This window comes from Bombus huntii, chromosome 7, assembly GCF_024542735.1.
Source record: "Bombus huntii isolate Logan2020A chromosome 7, iyBomHunt1.1, whole genome shotgun sequence".
Classification (NCBI taxonomy): Eukaryota; Metazoa; Arthropoda; class Insecta; order Hymenoptera; family Apidae; genus Bombus; species Bombus huntii.
In genome coordinates, this window is record NC_066244.1 from 15,697,956 (window position 1) to 15,719,841 (window position 21,886).

At 36.3% G+C, this 21,886-nt stretch overlaps 1 protein-coding gene across 4 annotated transcripts in view; it reads right to left on the bottom strand.

Moving 5' to 3' along the window:
• LOC126867884 (mannosyl-oligosaccharide 1,2-alpha-mannosidase IA) overlaps window positions 1-21,886 on the bottom strand; it is a 691,228-nt gene that overhangs the window by 196,508 nt on the left and 472,834 nt on the right. For 3 of the 4 annotated variants that reach the window (XM_050622935.1, XM_050622933.1, XM_050622932.1), the window contains exon 1: window positions 20,261-21,821. The exons of the other annotated variant lie outside the window; for it this stretch is intronic. The gene's annotated coding sequence lies outside the window, so the exon portion shown is untranslated. Of the gene's footprint in view, window positions 1-20,260; window positions 21,822-21,886 lie in introns of those variants that run through there. 4 annotated transcript variants of the gene reach the window in all.

Here is a 21,886-nt window from a genome sequence, read left to right on the forward strand (position 1 = left end):
ATATACAAAATATTCAGCATAGAGCATTCGTTGGAACGGTTAGAAAAGTTAAAGGAATACTTCTGGCTTAGGTTTCATCGAAAATATAAATTCGCGTAAATATTCGTGATATAATTATTATTCAATTTCTTTTCCTTTCTTCCTCTTATATATTTATGTTCCTTAATACAAAAGCCCGTCGAAATTGACGATGACAATAACAATAAATTTCTTCTCTGAAATAGATAGTATTTTCGCACAAATTTGACAGACGTGCGATTAAAAATAGATAACATCTCGAGAGAACGAACCGTAATCGTTGGAAATATAATCGGAAAAATAATTGCATCGGACAGCGTCGGTAACTTGGATAACAAACGTGAGGCTCAAATTACGAGAATGTCATGCACAATAATTTTGTATAAAACAATACGCGAGTCAAGCGGTTCATAAGATATCTTTCTCGTTGGATGAGGTCCGTGTGCGCGATTACTAAAGAACTTCCGTTAATTGCCTGTTATTACAGGCGGACGAGGAAGTACCGAGGAAACATCCCGATGTCCCGTGACGTTCTACATTTGGCGGGAAATTACGTCGATCAAAGTTCCTTTCGGATTAATTACAATTATTCCTTTAGATAACAGCTGTTTTAAATGTGCGAAGATCCTTGGACATTAAAAAACATGTTTTCAAATAAGTCTCTCTAGTCCAAAAATATTTGTAAAAAGTTGTAAGAATGAAAGATTACATAAGAAGAAAAGAGAAGATTGCATAGAGATAAATTACGTGCAAAGGAACAAAAGAGAGAAAAATATTATACAGAAATAAAAAGGATTCCAAATTAGATGATTTTTAAGATAGAGATAATTTTTAAATCAATCTCTGAATTCTATAAGTATTTTTTAGAAGATTGTAAAAAGAAAATTACACGGAAAATGGCAAAGAATAGAAAAAAAAGAAAAGTATATAGAAATCAAAGAATTCCAAATTAGGCTATAAAATTTAAATGAAAGAAAAATTATGATACAGAGGTGAGTAAAGTGACTAGCAACCTGTTAAGCTGTAACGCAGGCAATTCATGAATCGTATCAACGTAGCGTAAAGAAGTGCTCGGGATCGTCCTATCTTCCTATATTGCCTCGTGAGGGCATCCTTATCAAAGTAAACTATAACAGACTTGCACGGCAGGCTACTCACAGTTATTAGTCGCGCTCTTTTAAACGACACATCATTTTTTTGCATGCTATCCGCTTTGAAACCGGTCTAACGGCGGCCGACTCGGCTCATCGTGTTGCTTCAATTACAATGGGAAAAACATAAGTTGAAATCGATTCCAATAATCTGTGAAATTCGATCGGTCGTATCAACCTATTTAACAATTAAAATTATTTATTGTATCTGAATAAAATAATATTGTAACTCAAATAAATCTCTTTATATCTTTTCAGTTCTTCATTAGAAATATTTTAATAATATAATCGTTTCTAACGAAGAAATAATTTAATCAACCTAGTTAGACGACTTGACTGCAAATGAAAACTAACATAGAATATCAAATATCAATAGAATTGTTAACATTCCGCGTTCTTTGCTCTGATATTACGCATTTGTCAATTTTATCCCTTCAAACATTCGTCCAAATTACACTCACCCTTTATAAGACCCTCTAAATTGTGAAAGACATTTTCAAAAAACAATTTCTTCGATTTTTCGCTACGTTTACGTAATGCAAAATTATCTAACGTTCGCACGAGATATGACGACCTTGGGTCGTCGACTGGAATTTTACAACATTCTGGTCGAATTATCGATTGACGTAGACACAGTCGCGATTAGAGACTTTTCTCGATAGCAGAGGTCGCACGCGGTCCACTTTGAAAGCTTGGCCGCGGCGATAGGCCGGTCTGGACCGCGTAAACAATGAGAACACAGAGATTCGCGTCTCTTCAATTGACAACGAGGCTTAAACTTCGTTGGCCTGGCCGGAACACCAGAGGCTGATAATGCTTCCGACCGATACGGAGCACTGCTCCCATTCCCTTGATCTCCGTTGACACGGAAAAGTCTCAATGGTGTTAAAGACAGAGATTCGACTTACAATGGAGACGAGAGTCCTTTCGTCTTTTCCAGATGTGAAATCCTTCGCAATCTTTTCACCAGGATTTCTTTTCGTTTATATACTTGGTCTGATATAGAGAGAGTTTCCTTTATCTTGGATTTTTATCTTGATTAAATACTTTTATTGATACAGAAAATGGTGCGAAGACGAAGATCGTTAGTTCAGAAAAAGGAATATCGTAATTTATGATTTTCCAGCTGAACGATATTATCATAGAATTTGTGAAGTTATCGAAACTGTTTCAACGTTTTTGTTTCTGGAAAGGATTAATCTAAAAGATATATTAAGCAAAATTTTATAAAACTTATCTCGTATTATCGGAATATAGCAACGAATAATCTAAGATAATAAAGATAATAATAAATAAATGAAACGTCCAGAAGGATGTAATTGAAAATAACTCTTCGGCTTAATAAAGATCTCACGTTTCTTCGTTTCATTGCCAACGCACTTCAAGATAACGAGAAGCGTAAAATAAAAAAGGATCAAGCGTGATGAGCTACAAGACGAAAAAGGAAAGTAGATGATATCTGTACGAGCAAATGGTCGACAGTAAGAAATCGCTTTTAAATATGTTATGAAATCAACAATATAATAAATAAGAAAATTGAGTTTGCGTTTTAATGGTATACTGGGTTCCCTCGTTAAAACTACATCATTTACGACAGCCAATAAATCAAGCTTACATTTTTATACCTTTACAATAAGCTTTTTCATTTCCAACCTGTTATTAATTGTTATGTCTTCAGTCATCAACGGTGAACTGTTGATAGTAAACCGATGCATAATACTAGAATCACGTCGACATTGTGAGTACCATTGTTTGTAATTTTATAATACTCCGCCATAACGTTATCTCCTCAATCGTTAAATTTTCAATTTCTCAATTTTCTAATTTGCCAAACATTTTACAGTTTCCAAATATTCGAATCTTCAAAGCCTTAAATTTCCAAATTTCTTAACGCAGAGATTTGCAAATCTTGAAACTTTAGATTACTTTCAAACTTCGAGGTTTTTTTTTTTATTTAATATTTCACATTCACAATTTGTCCAATTTGGACATTTGGTAGAATTTTTTAGCTGTTTGATTATCATGTGGGTGGTTACCCCCAATGGGGTGTTTGTTATGATATATCCTTTATGAGATCTGCTGGGTGTTTCCTTTTTAGTCTTCTTCCTATACTTGTGTTGATCGTTTCCGCTGCCAGCCGGTTCGGGTGCGTTGCTATTCTTTCTCTGTACCTTCTTGCGAATCTGCTAATCTCTTCCTTGACCGTTGGTATTCCAAGGTCTTTCCGTATGTCCTCGTTTCTAACGTACCATGGGGCGTTTACTATTGTTCTAAGAATTTTAGCTTGGATTGTCTCTATTTTGCTTATATGGCGCATTGCTGCTGTTCCCCAAAGTGGTTTTATGATCGTTTTGTATATTTTTAGTTTGTTTTCTATGCTTAGTTTGAATTTTCGACTTGTTAACCAATACATTTGTCTCCTTCCTATCTGTATTTTGTCTATTATTGATTTAATATGCTGTTCCCATGTGAATCGTGTATCTAAGTGGAGTCCTAGGTATTTGACTTGCCTTGTTTGTATTATGTGCGTGCCGTTCAGTATAATGTTTGGTGGTATCTGTTTTCGCAATATGAATGTAATGTGATTGCATTTATCGGGGTTTGCTTTAATTTGTTTAACTTGAAGCCATTTTTCTATTTTTGTGATATGTTCTTGCAGTAATGTGACTGCTGTTGCAGGGTTAGTGTAAACTTCGAGGTGTTCTCAAATTTTCGAATTTCCGAACTTTCCACGTTCGTAAATTTCAATTCAGAAAGGTTAATCTATATAATTCACCAAATGTGAATGATTAATCAGCGAAGCATGTGACATAGAATAACATTCTGTAAAATTGAAATACCACCGTAATTCGATTCTCTGAGGAGACTCTCAAGTATTCCAGAAACAGATAGCGTAGAAAGGAAATACACTCGCGATCGTAGATACGTTCCTCACAAAGGTGTGTAAGGTCAAGCCCTGGGAGGACCCGGTGGCCTACTTCTTCAACTCGGAACACAGTGAAACACTTTACTCGATTTTGATCTACTTCGTTCCCACGCCATCCCCGCGAAAATGCAATCGAAGCTACGGCAATATTGGCATTTGTTTGAACAATGAAAAGCGTCGCGTAAAAATATCAAATATTTGTAGAAACTGAAGTTTCAAATCGAGGAAAATCTAAAACAGCTGACAGACCTGTCACGGTAAAAGCTTCAAACATCCTATAATTTAATTTCAATTTAGATCGATAGGAAAGATTACAATTCACAAGTTATACGATATATCGTAGTTCGATGAAATGAAAATTCACTTCCAAAGAGAGGAACAATTTTCTTTGGTATACTTTACAGGAAAATTTTCATTTCTTCAAACTATATTTTATAGCTTGTTATTTTTGGTGAATTTTCTGTTTAATTTGTTCTTTTCTTTATCGTTAACACATCTTATAAGAAAGTTTGCACGTTTTCAAACTTCATCTCACAATTCGTAAATTTCAAGTTTCCTTTGTAGATTTAAATTTCATCCAGTTGTCAACCATATTAAAGTAGAATTTCTTATAGTCTATTACTTATGCAGCTTTTAGAAAAATTATTTGGCGAGGTAGAAGTTTCATAATCCAAAATTACGTCCTATAGCGTTCTACCACGGTAGAACAGTGACCTACTTGAAAAATTCGATTCCTGAAAGCCTGTCAGCTTTCGAGCTTACATTATTTATACCACAGAGACACGTATTCTGATTGAATTATTTACTTTGCGTCAACATACAAGGTAATATCGAGGTGTAGTATTAAGTCAATGTCAAGAGGAAGCTACATTAGTCTTACACGCTTGTATTTTTTTTTAGATAAATAAATAAACCATTGCCTACCTCTTGTTCATAAATCTTCTTACACATACTTCCTTCCTTCGTGTTTTATATGACATTTTTATGCCGTACATTTATTTTCATATAATTGATCTTCTTATTTATTCGTAGTAGCGTCAACCTAATTTTTCGTCAAACAGAAATTTAAGGCTTTTACGGCAGGGGCTATTTACCAGGCTGGAGTTATGTAATTATTAAAATTAAGACTTTGAAAAATATCTCGACGTTTCGTCATCGCAAGATCGGCATCGATGTGACATTTAACCAAGCGGAATTACTTAATTCTCCAATGCTTACGAAACGACGAGAAATTTGTTTTAAAGGAATACCTGTTACACCATGAAGTTTTAATTCTTATAATCCTGTAATATAACCTTTTGTCAATCTCGTCTTAATCTTTTCACTGCCACAGTAATTTTCACGTACGATACCCATCAGAAATTAATAGAAGCGCGATTATCCTTCTAAAATCTCCAAAATCCCATAGAAAATCCTTCAAATTCGTTTGTTGCCGAATATAATATAACCTTTTGTCAATCTCATTTTAATCTTTTCATCGTCACAGTAATTTTACGTACGCGTATGAAATTACGAGATACGATACCATACGCATCAGAATTTAATAGAAATACAGTTGTCCACGCAAAATCTCCAAAATTCCACAGAAAATTCCCCAAACAAGCATTTTATCGCCAAATACTCGATCTGTTCGTTGCACAATTTCCCTCTCGGAACCTCTTACCGAGGCATCGTTAAAATTACCAGTTTTCCTCCATTTATTTTACGTTTATTGCGGATATACTGATTCGGAGCGTCAATAAATCTTAGCAGTGAGGAAGGGGATGGTAACGCCTGTTCCGGCGGGTTAACGTAACCGTTAATTTTCCTCGCGATGAACCAAGCGAGTTCCAGAGGTCGAAGTACCAAATGAAAAAAATAGAAGCAAAAAAAAAAAAGAAAACAAGAAAATAGAAGGAACGAAAAATGAAGAAGAAAAAAAGGAAGGACAGAAGGATACGATCCAACAAAGGGTCCCCCGGTAAAGTCGTCGTTTTCGTTGCCTTCGGACCACCGCTGCACCGTGGCGGCTCGTTCACTAAAAACTTCTCGCTCGCTTCGTCAGAATGATTTATCGACGTATTGGCAGGGGAGCGTGGCGGCTCCATCCATCTCGTCTGGCCGCGAATCGTTTCCAGGTTACTCGAGAAAGCAGTTTAGCGGTACACCCTCGCGAATGCACCGACGCGACCGTTTGTTCCTCCTTTCCTTTCGCGCGATGATGATGAAAAATAACACTGTTCCACGACACCACAACTATTCTTCCTGCTTCGTTTAATCACGTTCAGCTACGAATTGGCTTATTGTCGGAGGAAAATTTCCGAGTTCCTTTATACGCTGAAACTACCATAACGCGACGAGATGACTGGAGTCTCGAATCTTGTCTTTTTGCAAGTAGTAAACGTATGACGGTCAAAAAATTGCGATCGTAAATGAAAATCTACAAAAATTACAATAGAAACATCTTCGCTGCGACTTTGAAACGTAAAGTCGTCATTTTTTTATCGTGTTGTGTTCACTAGAGTGATAAAAGGTATGGTGTTTTTTACTAAATTGCTACAAACCGATAAGAGATTTTCGTGATAAGTAAACAAATGTTATTTCATATCTCTACTTTCTGTGATACGACTATTGATATTACTTGATATTATTATCGCAGATTTTCCGTAGCATATCTACGATGTACGTACGTAAATCCGTTGTCTCTCAAAAATTTTCTGTACACAAATATCGAGAATAAAATGTCAGCAACTAAGCCTGTTTTAAAATGTTTATTACAACGATTGTGAGAAAGTCTGCGGTCAATGTATACATAAATTTTCTATATCGTTGGAATAAAGAGTTTGTCTGCACAGTATCGTATGAAATACTACCTTGGATTTTACCAATGTAGATACTTATAAATTAGCTACGTTGGAATAGAACTATGGTCTACTTTGACCGGAAATCGTTGTAAATTACAACAATTACGACCACTGTAAATATTTCTGAATTCATAAAATCTACTCTCTGAAAGAAAAATTCTACATTCAACAAGATCAGACATAGTCATTATGAAAACCATTTTCTACGATTCTTACAACATATACAAAAACGTATCTCGAATCTTTATGCAGCTCATTAACTGAAACTCGAATCACGAAAGCTATAATTAATACACGTGATCAATTACCCAACGTCCACTTGATAATTCTTTGCGCGATATTCGCGGAAAATTTCGCCACGGCTGCTCGCGACAGCGAAATGTATTTTTGCGGCGCGTTAATCAAGCGACGAAAATAAATCAAGCAGTTCCGGATATTGTTCCCGGGTCAACGGTTAGACTTCCGCTATGAAGACGTGCAAACGAACCAGGGATTTGGACTAACCGGGGCGAAAGTTGCTCGACGAAAGTTCCCCTTCCTAACTTTCATTACGATTCTTTCCCGTCTTTTCTTGCCTCTCAAGTTTGCTCGAGGTATGATTGGAAAAGTTGCTGGAATTGGTCATTGGTTATTTTCGAACGTGCACATGCGTCGATAACACGCATACGATTAGCAAAGAAACTACAAACTAGAATTGACATGTATTTTTATTTTGGTTTCGATCGTTAACGATGATGTGACGAAGGCGGTAGATAGTTCAAATCCAATTTTTTAGAGTTAAAAATTTCACAAGATAATTACTTAATCAGCATCTTTTTGGAATTCAAAAAAACATCCTAATTAAAACATTTAATTACAACATCCTAACAATATTCTAATTGTAACGTTTGAAATATATTCTTTCATTCTGAGGATATATTTCACTCGAGTCTCTACAAACTGTTTAATAATTATATACGAATGACTTTGAACTCGGCGCCTATACGCTCATATATCATCTTCAATGATCCACAGCTCGTATATCGACCTTTGCGGTATTTTTGAAACACGAATACTTAGAAATCGAGATGCTTCTGTGGGGATTGGAGATTAATTACTTTCATTAAGAGAAAGTGAAAGAACCGGTATTCTTGCAACAAACAAGACGAAAAAGATTGAAGTGGAAAGTTGCACTTTCCTATAAACCCAGCATTCGTGGATAGAGAGATAAATTACGAACTAACATTATCAATCTGTGTAAATATTTGAGTTTATAAATGGTAAAATAATACTTTATATACGTCACGTTACAATTTCAATACTTCGGATTATAAATTGATAAGTCAGAATTATGCGTTTATATACACACAAGATGTCCTTTTTGTTACTTTTGATAGACAACAAACGTCTTAATCAACGGGAAGTGAAACGTCATTCATTTATTATGAAATTCTACTTCATCTTTCTTCTTTATTTTTCCATCTCGTAATATTCTTCGACAAAAATGCGTATTAAAACTCGCAATGTCAAAGAATAGTTTATCGTTAAATCTGTTTAGAAATCAGAGGTAAACTTTCGGCAAATTGCACGAGCAACGTTGTAACAACGACGAAATGTAGATAACGCACTTTAGAGACAAAGGTTATTATCATGCAAATGAGCATTTAGGAGTGTAGGGACAGATAGTTTCTTACAAGCTACGACCATACGTATCGCCGTATGTAATGTCGTCACTGACACATCTTCCTGCTAATACCGGATACAACTTGAGTATTCCGTGTTGCACACGCGATATCTACCCCTTAACCCAATTCCACGTGCTTAATACGTTAATCTCTGCGTTATACATATGTCAGTGTGTCACGCATTGAGAACATTGATGTTGCGATAAACCGATAAACTTTCACAAATTAAATTCACACGGATTACTATTTCTTGCAAACTATATATAAACGATTACAGTCGAAGTAATACCCAAAATGAAAAAAAAAATATATATAAGTATAATTATGTCCCTATTCCAATAAAAGACAACTGTAATTAACTTTGTCAAAGTATGTAGATATTTTCACATTTAATATTTTTCATATTCCATACTATCTCACATACTTAGCTACAAAGAAAAATCCGCATGCAACCTATTCTACTCTTAAAAACATATAACCAACGAACCATTAACATTCGTCCACAAACCAATCAACGCCAGATTAACTTAGAATCTATCAAAAACTCATCTTCTACATTCTCTGACCTCGGCAATTGGTCCGCGAATATTTCGTATCCGTATGGTGGCAAATTTTCCGTTCGGACGTCCAACAACGAAACTGAACTATTTTCCACGGCTTATCACTGTAGATGAGACAGGGTTTATCAGCTACGCGACTCACGGCTACGCGACACAAATAGTTGGCGTTTGCACGACACGTGGTGCACGTGCACCGTCTGTGAGTGACTGATACGGACGTGGATCGGTTGTTTAACGCTATGCGATTGAACGCGACGAGTCGATCGGTGCTCCAATGGAACTACAGAATAACGAGTCGTTCGATTCGACTCGTGATCGAAGCCCCCATTCGAAGAAGTATTTAACGACTCCGTTTAAGAGTTCTCGGAGCTCCACACGAATATTTCTCCGAAATGATGCAATGGACTGTAATTTGAGAGCTGGTGAAGTCGTTTAGCGATGTGCAAAAAAATGTTTGACATTTTTGAAAAAACACTTGTTGGTAAGATGAATTTTTGTGACAGGATCTTCCTCACGTGGTTCAAAAACGGAGATATCTACGAGATGAACTTTTGGCTTGTAGAAGATATAAACACTTATTTTTTTATATCGTATATATATTTATCGTATAATAAGAAATAATTATAAAGATCGTAGCAAATAAAACATTGTAATTAAATTATCTTCTGTGTGGTCCTTATTTGTTGTTAAATATTACTATGTTATATACAGCTTAATAAACAAGACTTTTATAATATATTATAGACAATTTAGGTGGCTATTTATTTTTTAAAACATTTACTACATAGCATACGGACAATGTTGATACGCCAGTCATTTAGCAATTTTTATAGTTTATAAAAGATATGTCTACGTTCATTTCCATTTTTAATTGATATTTTACGATAACGTGTGCATTAAGAGGCTACGATAAGGAAAATAATTAAATATGTTAATACGTTAATTTTATTATACAAATTTACTGATTCCATTCGTAACATTTATAACTATGCGTATATCTTTACCTATTAGTCACGCCAGTAGAAACTGTGTTAATGTGCTATTGATCGATAAAACGCAAAGCTCGTTAAACACGAAAGAGCTCTAATTATTTGAAGTTTTCGACTATTGGATTCAATCTAGCCATTCTAATCGACTTAATTGAAACAAATTTGCAAGATACAAAAAGGCGTATTTTTAAAGAATAATATGAATGGTGGTTATAAATAGGAACGAATAATGATAATAATTCTAAAAAGAGACGTGGATCATACAGCCAGGAAATATCAGAGAGACGTGTTATTTCAGAAATAGAGACGAACCGAGACCTTTCACGTTTCAGATTCCAAATCGAGGCTCGCGATCGGAGCCACCTTTCACTTTTGGTACCGTACGAGCGCCGCGTCGTCTCAATTAGCATAAAATGTCAGTGAAAGAAAGTTCAAAGCTATCGATTCACGCCAATAACTCGAGGAATGCCACTACATTGAGCAACCAAACGAATCGTATTAATCTGTTGCTAGCGTAATTCCATTGCGCTGAACCTACTTCATTGCTAATAAGCGCATACTGCGCATAGACTAATAAATTTGATCTTATCTAGCTGAAATTCCATCGATTTATATGAGCTTGGGATTTCTTTCATTCCTAGAGAATTCAATCACAAAGACTAATTTGTGTTCAGTAGAAGAGAAATTTCAAGACGAATTGCATTGAAAAAAATTCATTCTGTATTTATGAGTATTAACGAATATTCATAAATATCCATAAATTCAATTAATTTGTCTATTTGATTTGTAATATGAAATTTAGTAAAATCTCTGAAACCATAGTTAAAATGTTTAGTTAAAATTTTGACGAAAGATCTATTGATGATTTTGCATTAAATTCTTGGATTTTTATTTTGTGTTTAAATTTTCTAATTATATAAATTTTATAGTCAGTATACTTTTCTACATTGTCAAAAAGAATTCAATTTATCAGATCTAAAAATTACTGTCTAATTAAACGAACTCCTACTAACTAAATCTGATTATTTGTCCCATTAACGATGTTTCGTTCTTTTTTTTTTTATGTGAACGAAAAATAATAAATAATAAGGAAAGTTGATTAAGTACTATTAAGCGTACAAATCGTTTGTCCTTGATATGTCTAGTGAAATTAATTAAGTTGCCATTGAAGAACTATACACATAGTAATTTTCTGTAAAAGACTTCTATATAAGCCCATATAACAAATATTTACTCCCAAGTGTCTAAGATTTAATCTACATTTAAATTCTTTAATACCAAAGTCGCTCTAAAATTACAGAACAAGCCTTCTGATAAAAAAAGGTCTCGAGATCAACGGTTATAATACGTTAAAGCCAAAACTACGAAAAACCAGCTAGAAGAACCCCCCAAAAAGGAAAGACGAGAAGCAGGAAAAAGTTACATGTACATGAAAAGTGGCTGTGCGAGCCAGGCAGACACAAAGAGAACGTAAGAGGAGAAACAAGGGTAGGGGAAGTGCAAGCACGACGACAAAAAGAATAATCGGTGAAAGGCGAGCAGTCGCAAGAAACGGGAAAACAGAGCGGGCAGTATAAAATTGCGCGGTGCAATTTAAATTTTCGGACCAGCTCGCCGGGGTTTCCAACTTTTTCAATGTGTATATATACTTTTAAAAGGAGCCGTTGTATAATGTAGAACACCCTCGTATCATCCAACCTCCCCCTTCAACGCTATCTTGTTCACGAATTTGTACGCGCACATAGAATATGCGTACGTAGTGACGGTCTCGAGTTTCCCAGGGGTTACTATTTAACGCCATGTTTTTCCATTTCTTTTCCCCTGCCATCGTAGCACGTTTTAAGGGTGGGCGCTGGAGAATTTACGGTCCGCCCAATTCCTCCAGATATTTCTTTTTCTTTTTTTTTTCTCTTCTTTCGTTTTTTCTTTTGGTTCTTCCGTGTGAAGCCGGTTTCCCCTTTGGTCCGTTCGTGAAATCATTCGACGAATCCTGCTGGTAGGCGAACGTATTTGACTTTCATATTCGGCACGCGTGAGCACTTGTGTCCCTCAGAGCTCCACCATGGGGATACGACTGGAGGATGAATTTATGGAGCGGCTGGTAACGGGTCCTCTCTCGTCCCAGTGAAAACAGAATCGTTTCGCGAGCCTCTCGCGAGGGTTGTAGTGCCATTTTTTCCATTCCTCAATTAACGGTATTTGTCGTTCGTCGCGTTAGTATCGTGCTAATTGGTCCTGAATTAATTGGTAGACTGGGGATTACATTTATGGAAAATTTAGTGATATACAAATGCACAGAATGCATATAGTATGGAAGAGATAGATAAAATGTTTGTTATATTATTTGGTGGGTGAAATAAATATTAACTCAGATCTCGTTTCGTTAATTACGTTTATACAAATTTGTGTTAGTAATATAGTGGACGCTCTTTTAAAATGGTAAAATCAATTCCATAGCCTGCATATGTTATTGCATATTGTATGATTTATATCAGAAATTTTTATCCGAATAAAGAAAAATATTGCTCGACCTTAACAAAAGATATTCGATCTTACCCAATTGCTAATAAAAAGAGATCGTAAAGTATAAGTTTTTTTACAATCGTGTTATTCTTCCACGTAATGCAAATTATAGTTCAAGCAATGACAAAGTTATTACCGTGGGTACGAAGATTATCTTGTTAATTGTTCGCAGGACCTTCTACCGTAGCCAGATAATAGACTACTGGCCTTGGTATACGAAATACAAATGGTTCCTACAGTCCGAAATTTTAAAGCCGCTTCCATAACATCTATATTTCATTCATGATATACATTGTCATAATTCTATTGTTATTGTACATAAATTGTCATAATATATACACTGCCAGTGATAAGTATTAGTAAACACTTGATGATATTTAGTATGCATTGAATGTTTTTCACTGCTTTCATACATCTTCTACCTCTTATACTACCGCAAGTCTGTTATTTCACTCGTTTTAATAAGATAGCACATTAAATAAAGTGGAATTTATTAGTTTTCCCATAAGTATGACGATTAAATGTTCCAATACTCACGGCCAGTAATACATATAAATTACATTCATGAACGCATTCCTGCAAAAATTACAGAAATGAAAAATAAACGCGGAACGATCTTCCATTCATGGTATTTTAATGAACCGACAATTACTCCAATTCGCAACGTTGGTCTCTCGTAAAATAGCTCGATATCCAACGAGACGAGTTTCTTCAATTTTTAATACTAGAGACGGAAATCCACTACTTTTCCTCTTTGCCTCGTTTAATTATTTCCACGTGAAGCTAACGTGATTCCACTCAAGTACAGGTTGCTCTCTCTCTCTCTTTCTTTCTATCTTTTTACGTTACTCCTGGGCAAGCATTGCCCGCGTCGAAATTCAATGAAAAGCCACGTTACACGCTTCACTCAGGAATGCCGAGAGCTTACGGCTTACAGCATCGAGAAATTTCATAAGAACGAACCGGTTTGGTTCTCGAATTACCCGCCGCGCCGCCACGATGTTGCACCGCGCGAGGAATCCCAAGGTTTGTTCAAAGTGTCAAATATCGGAGAGGAAGACGATATTCAGCAAAGCCGGAACCCATAGGGGACAGTATCTAGAATCTTGTGCGAAAATTGCGCCAATGAATGGTATTTCATTAGGCAAAAAGAGAGCCGAGACGGTTTGGATCAGCCACGCTGTTTTTCTGTGAAGATGCGTTTCTTACGATCTTACTGTTTTTAGTTCGCTTTTATATGATCTGTTTCAACGCTAAACGTATGTCTACGTGTCTGTTCTGTAATAATAACGAGCTTATGGGGTTTGCTATTAGTTGGGAAAAAATCAGAAGAAAAATAGCATTCTGTTATAAAGATTAGGATGTTAAGTTAACATATCAGTTAGATTATGTGTTATGATTGTGATTAGATAACGTTTAGTGATTAGATATTGGTTTAAGTATCCCAGTTTCAGAAGAACTTTTATAAAGATTGTTGACTTGTTATTTTCTCATCGCTATTCAGATTTATTGTGTCTCATAATTTCGTTATGAATAGAACTACGTATACACTAAACTTATATTTTAATACTCGATGTACCATTTTTAATATTACAATCGAAGAGTTTATTCAAATTTTAATCAAAAACTGAATCGATATTACTTTTTGTGTTCGACGTTCGCTATATTCACGTCAACTGTACAATCACTTTCCTCGGATATTATATACCTCTGCAGTGATATTTAAAGAGAATGTACATAATACTGCAATAATAAAGTGTATATCAACTTTATCTACGATTAACATTTACTGGTGGCATTATTTTATGGCAAAAAAATGATCTAAATCATCGAAAGATAAAAGTCATACGAGCCATTTCACTTTATTTTCGTGATAATATCACAGCGAAAATCACCGCGTTTATCCAGATATTTGAATAAAACACCGATTCTTCCATCATTTTTGTGTTCTTTTCGTGAAAAACAAAATATGTATCGTATTCGTTCACGCATCGCAAAATAATCCTGCAATCCAAATGTTAAATGGCAACGAACGATACGAGCCGGGATTTCACTATTGTTCATCGGCTGTGACGAAAAGCTGATTTGAATGGCTGGTAAACGTTTAACATTGATCGCCTGCACATTTTTGTCGCGAAATTGACGAACGAGCTTCCGTTACTTCGCATCTGGCCGTTGTAAACAAGCCGAATAAAATTTCGTCGCTCGTGCTCGTGAAATTCGTCCCAGCTCGATTAAAAAAAATAATGTATTTTCATAGGCATGTCCACTGTGTGTCGAATACCGAACATAGCATTGTATCTATGGCAACAAAAGCATTTTATGTTCGTTACAACGCCGAGCCAACGGCGCTCGGTCGATTGAAAAGTTGAAATAATTATGTAATACGATTAACAAATATAGGAAAAATATGTTGTGCCCGACGAATAAAGTTGAGAATAAAATTACGATTCGCTGTTTCGTTGGAAAAGTGATAAAGACGGTGAAAAATATCTCGTTTATTTATCTGAATACACGCGATGTCATGGTGTCTCAGCGTGAGTTTGCACGGTACGGGAAGACAAACATAAACGTCATTAGAGGCGTCTACACATGAACTAATTGCAGGTTCAACTCGAAATTGTTAACTGTAGCATGTGAATCTACCATCTACATACGTAATTTCTACCTTCAAGTCTATGAATATCATTCGCAAACTAAGTACTTACTTTCAATATTTCAAATATCTATTTACTACTCGTTGGCGATCTTTAACTTGATCGTGTATATCCTACGAAGTTAAAAATTTCCTCATTTTTAGGCAAATGTAAAGAAACTGATACTTTGCAATGTATACTTTTCGCCTGAATTTGAGATAAATCGAAAATATAAGGTTTTTTGTTACTAAAGTAGAGCGAGGTTTGTCATTAAAACGAAGTATATTTTTTATTTTAGTTTCAAATAAATTGAAAATGAAGTTTTTTGTTATTAAAGTAAAGCAAACACAATTAAAAACCTAATCTTTCACTGGAAGCATTGCTTCCTTTTGATTTTATTATTAATTACATCATTCACATTATATAATCTCATATAAATTTATTCTACCGAGATATCGTGTAATTATCTATTCCCATTGTTTCTTTCATTGTCTGCTAGTCTGATCAGCGTTAATTAACGAGCACTATTTACTAACCTTGATTTTTATTTACCATGAACCCAGACTAGAATTACCGATTATTAAGCAGAGGACAATCGCGTTCGTGAAGTTATAGGAAATATCACGCGATACGGCGATTATAGAACTATAAAGCGTCAGAAAACGTGGAAACGAACGTCTGGCTGGAACCCGACATCCATACTTCCGGTTTCGCGCGAACACCGACGCGATAATGTTCGTCCTTCCGCGGGCGAGCAGGAATTGTCTTGTTACAAGTGCCGGAAATACAAAATACGCGAGAACGAAAAAGCGACGCGAAAACATCAAAGCGGTCTTTTTGTCACCGCTGGTTTCCACGGTGAACACGCTTTAATTGCACCTGACTTTGACGGACGAAACGATGGTTTTCAGCCGCAACGAAAGTGTACAATAATTTGTGATATAGTACTAGCGGCAACGTAGTAGTCGGTAATGAAAATTATACTTTACTTTGCTGAGACACGTAACTACAAATAGAAATAAATACTCATGAATTATCGTTTGCCACATAATCTGTCAGATTAGAATAATTCGCGGTATTTCCTGCTTGGATTCCATAAATTCTAATTTATTCTATTGTATTAGGAAGTTAGAAATCTTCTGCGAAAATCATAAAAAGTTTCGAAAATCACGGTAGGATTAACAAAAAGTATTAAATTAGAATGAAGAGAGAAAAATAAAAGAACACCATAAAAATGGAAATATAAAAATTCTGATTACTGAAACTTATCGCAGAAACAAATTATGTAATTGCATTCATTGTAACGTAGATGTTAACACAACGTAAAGAATACTAACACTTATTCCTTATAAACTGTTGTGCACGAGTGGTCGTTCGATTAATACATTTCACTCTAAACTCTACGTGTGGTCGTGCAAGAAGAAACATTTGCACAGAACTCGCGTTAATCAGCGATAATGCGTGCGCGAGGTGTAATCAATTCAAAGCTCAATAAAACTGTTTTAATCGGTCGACAAGCGCAATATTCACCGAGCTATAAACGCATGAGACTACATCGTCGAAACAAAAATTATTGCTTCTATCTAGGTTAAAATCCCTATATTAAATTCCCTATATAAATAATATGCCCTATATTATTAAAATAAACTATCCAGATATCTATCGGCTATATATAGGTAGTATATATATAGGTACTGTGTGAATCACTTGTTTCGATGATTTATTGAGGAATTTGTTTATTGCGATTAATATCCTGAAATCGAATTTACTTTAATTATGAAATCAAATCACCAACTGTCGGTAGTATCGATAGTTAAGGACGGATGTTGAATTTTAACATGCTCCCACGCATTTTGTATATTTTACGTTTTATAAATACATTTTTTTTTAATTTAACGGCGAAGAGTTCTATTTAAATTGTAAAAATTCAATCTCAAAGAGAATATTTATATAGGATGACATGCAACTGGGTCAAATGATCTCTGGTTATTATTGTGCAATGTGCTGTTATCCGTCCTTTCGCATCTGCTATAGAATTATATGGGCGTGAATATATCTTACATTTTATTAACCCGATTAAGCCATGGAAATAGTATTTCCAAATAGTTGGACTTTAATTAATGATTATTTATGGACCTTCTTTAATCCCTGCAGTTCATATCAAACTGAGCTTGATATTCGAATTCGTTCCATCTTTTAGTTCTTAGGATACAAAATACATTGTTTCGTACTAAAGATTACTTTAATAAAAATATATTGAAACGAAAGAGTCGATGGTTACGAAAATGTGAAAATTTACTCGAATTATGAATGTACGTTAACTTATGAAGCTTTTGAACATAACTCATTGAGTATGAATCAATTAGAATGGAACGTCAAATTTGTAATTCTTTAATTTCTTCTAATATTTCTTTTACCGTAATGATAAACTGATATGATCTAAGGAAGGCACGCGTTCCTATCTTAAGGAATTTTGCAACTACACAATGCACTATACATAATTACTCGTGCCAATCCAATTAGTATAAGAAAATAAATGATCAGTAAATCACCGACATATATACAAGATATTTTTTAACCAACAAAAATAATCTATTGCTACATATTTCGTCATCCTAACGGATATTAAAAATTTAAAAAAAAACGCTTCGAGACACAATATTTATTCGATAGCACATAAATACGACAGTTGAACTTCCTCTTTAAACCACTAATCATCTCCCTCGCGCATGTCTGTCTCGTTGCAATCAAAAAACCAGATATCATTTGTTCCAGTTCCGTAGACCACAAACATACATAATATATGTATATTATGTAAATGACGTCAGACAACAAGGCAAAATAATTTACTGTTAGATATTTCGTTATTCTAAGAAAACAAATTCTAAGAAATTATGTATGTAATTCAAGGAATTAAAAATCACTGCGTGATATGATAACGGGCGATATCTATGGAGAAACGTATCGGAGCACAATAATATTTTTGCGATAGGAGAAAAATGGCGATAATGAAACTTTGATGAAACCTGACTTCTTGTTGAAAACTCGACTCAACGTATCTTCATGAATGGCCGTGCTCCCCGCGTTCCTAGATAAGATACCGTGGGCGCTGATAAAGCGATCTTTCGTTCGTTCGAGTCAGTCTCCCCTAGCGAGGAAGAGCAATCTCTAGCGCGTCTCTCACGGGAGGCGTCGCTAAAATAATTCAGGACTCCCGAGGCGAGATCGAGTCCAACTTCTCCCTTGCGAGAACATTCTTCGAGGATCTATGAAAATACGATTCCCGGCAAATGTCTACTTCGTTACTGGCTCGCTATAAATAGACCCAAACGGCCTTGGTCAACCTTCTTCGAGTTCGTCGACATTGGTAACCGGTATCCTCTCTCGGCCGACACTTCCACCAAAGAAGCTTCTGTCGGCCAGGGATTCCGAACTTTTGAGATCATACTCAGGGCACACGATGTCTGGACTCTTTTTTCTTTGTTCCGTTTGATGTCGGGAGAAAAGTAATCGTTTCGGAGTATTTTGCGTTGAGAGCTAAGAGACTCGCGATAGTTCGTTTTCTATTTATTCTATCGAATAGAATAATACAATTAAATTTTCTTGAAATTATAAGCACGAAGTTATAAAGTACTAGAGAGATTATTTGATCTTTTGAACGATGCTTATAATCGAACAGAGTTGAAATTGCACCACTTTTAGTTGAAATTATTTACGGTTTCGTTTCAACCGAGACTGATATTTGATGTGTTTCACAGAGTGGTAATGGTAAGTAGTTTAACCTGTTTTCAAGTTAGACGAGACAGTATAACGATGCGAGGTAATTTGTACTTGGTTTTACAGGCTAGCAAAATTCTGATATCCTGCTGTTACTTGAACCGTGATTCTCATTTATAAACACTATGTTACATACATATTGATTTAACGGTATTACGCTACTGAAATAAATAACAGGAGTAAACTTCATTTAAAACCAGATACAGTCGTTTGGAATTATCAAACAATGTACGAAATGAATACTTAATATATCAAGAAAACGAGTATAGCGAAGAAACGGCCGAAATTAATGTTAATTAACCAGGAGATATCGCGATCGCTGGTTTTACAGCCACGATTTCTTGTCCCCGACATAAATCGTCCGATACGAAATCGGGAAATAAATCGATTCGCGAAGCATTGAATAAATCGGCGAGATAAGCCACGTTCATTATCCTCTTTCCTTCCGTTGATCGATGCATCGATACGCGTCGAGAAATTCCGAGATCGAAAGATACAGCCAATAAGATATCGAGAGCTCCGTTTCTCAATACACTTCCCGAACACTAAATACGAGTAAACTGGTCACGAACGAGACTTCCTGGCCAAGGGAATTCCAACACGAATTTCCCCTTGTCGACACAAAGAAGCTCGCACAAAGACATCGCTGACTAATCTGCAATAAATTTGATCAGTAACGCGAGACAGATTAAAACAACTCGCTTTCGACTACAAACCAATCGCTAGGAGAAACCGAAACAATGGAAAACGAAAAAGTTTCACGAAAATTCACTTTCCGTTGGCTAACCGTATATATTCGTTTAATCCCGTAACCACGATGCGTTACAACAAAGCCAGCAGCCGCAACGAACGGAAAAAGTCACGAAGACGAGTTATCCGCGTTACCTCGAGCCTGTAATCAATTTCCCTGGTGAATTACGCTATCCGCACGGGACACGTGGAAACCGTACATGTGGAAGAAAACACAGCAGCATTGGAAGAGAACGATCGATTTTCGATCGAATGCACTGATCTGTCGTCACTTTTCAATTTCCAACTATAGAATCGACGCAATGACATCGAGTCGTGAAACAAGAATAACCGATAATCGCGAGTCGAACTCATGAACGACGAGCATTGAACAAAGAGACATTTACGCGTCACATAAAAGATGTAATCGTTGCATGAATTTACCTGTTTCTGGAGACGCGAATGGACGAGAATTGAAGCAAGCCAGCCGAATAAATCGTTGTATTCTTCTGGATATCAACGAACGTGTCACAAATACTTCTTCAAAAATTCTGTTTCTTATCACGGTCCGCAGCTTTCCACGAATATCTCCTCTTTCTTTTCGTAGCTTCTTTCACTTTTGTACTTCTTCCGATGAAAGAACAAGCCTTTAATTAAACGCACCAAACGTGAATATCGAGTCGCTGTTTCGTCTATCGCCAATTATCATTCACGTTTTCACTTTGCCGAACACACTGGATTATCGAACGACCTAACCGTTGCGACTTCTGCACTCCGTATTACACATACATACGTATAACGATGCACTCTCTCGAGCGAAGGGCACGATGCTTGTTTATATTTTTCAAATTTCAGCGAAGATTTCTCAATCGCACATCGTCACGCGTAATTCACGACACCGAACGAGTCATAAACACAATGAGCTTATTCGAACGTTTCGACTAAGCCTGGCAGAGTTTTTGTCGAGACACGACCACGCATAACCTGTTTACCGGATGCACAGACACCGCCGAGATTTCTCTTCGAAAAACGTCTAGCTGGCGATGTTGGTCCCACGAGCAAGTAAATTCCTCCGTTGACGCGCCGGAAGGCCCGACGTAGTATCGAAGGCGTTGCCAGTGATACGTTTCCGTCGCGTGAAATCACAGACACGTGTGTCTCGAACGTGAGTTACAGGCGAGTCAAACGAAACGCCGCAATCATATACGACAGAGCAACGATATGATTGAATATTAATATCAAACAAATAAGAACAATGACTGAATTATTAGCGACTACCTCGAGTAAATAACGTAGTCGTCAGACTTTCGATCTCGCGAAATATTTCCTACACGTTTAACGTCGACGATTCATCAACGAGACTTTTATGCATCGAGGAACACAATGGGAACGCGATACGATCGATAAGCGTGTCGTAGATCGCGTATCGGTACGAAATTCAGTAGTAACAGCCGCCAAGGACGGAAAATGGACAATACGTATAAAGCTATCAATTTCAACTACTAATTGTACGTACTCTTCTTAACGATTCATTAAAAAGAAGGAATCGTTCGGAAGATTATTATTATTATTAGCACACAGAAGAATTTTCAACGAAGAAGTCGACATCCAAGAACATACTCTTCGTCCGACTATTATACTTTAGTTTCCAATTCTATGGTTTTCCTAGTACATTCTTACAGCTCCGTGACCTCTGGGAACGAAGGTCGGATTCTTGAAAACGTATTAAAAGATCACAACAAACGCGAAGCAGAATTTTACTTTTGCGCGTGACTCGTTTTTAACGTTAGAAATATAGTGCTGATTATCGCTGTGACTCGTGTCCCTGTTGTTCTTCGTTGCTCGTTCACTACACCGGAAACACGCACCTGTGGGTAGATCCTTCTAAGTATTTCTACTCCCTTTTCTCCGTTCACTTCGTTCTTCCAGCGTTGAAACAACGTTACTGAACGACACACTCGCGCGCGATCGCGTCCGCCGGAGCACTGACACGACTCAGGATTCCACGAGTGACTGCAGCCGCATACACGACTCGAGTCGAACGACTTCGCTACTCGGCGCCACGACTCG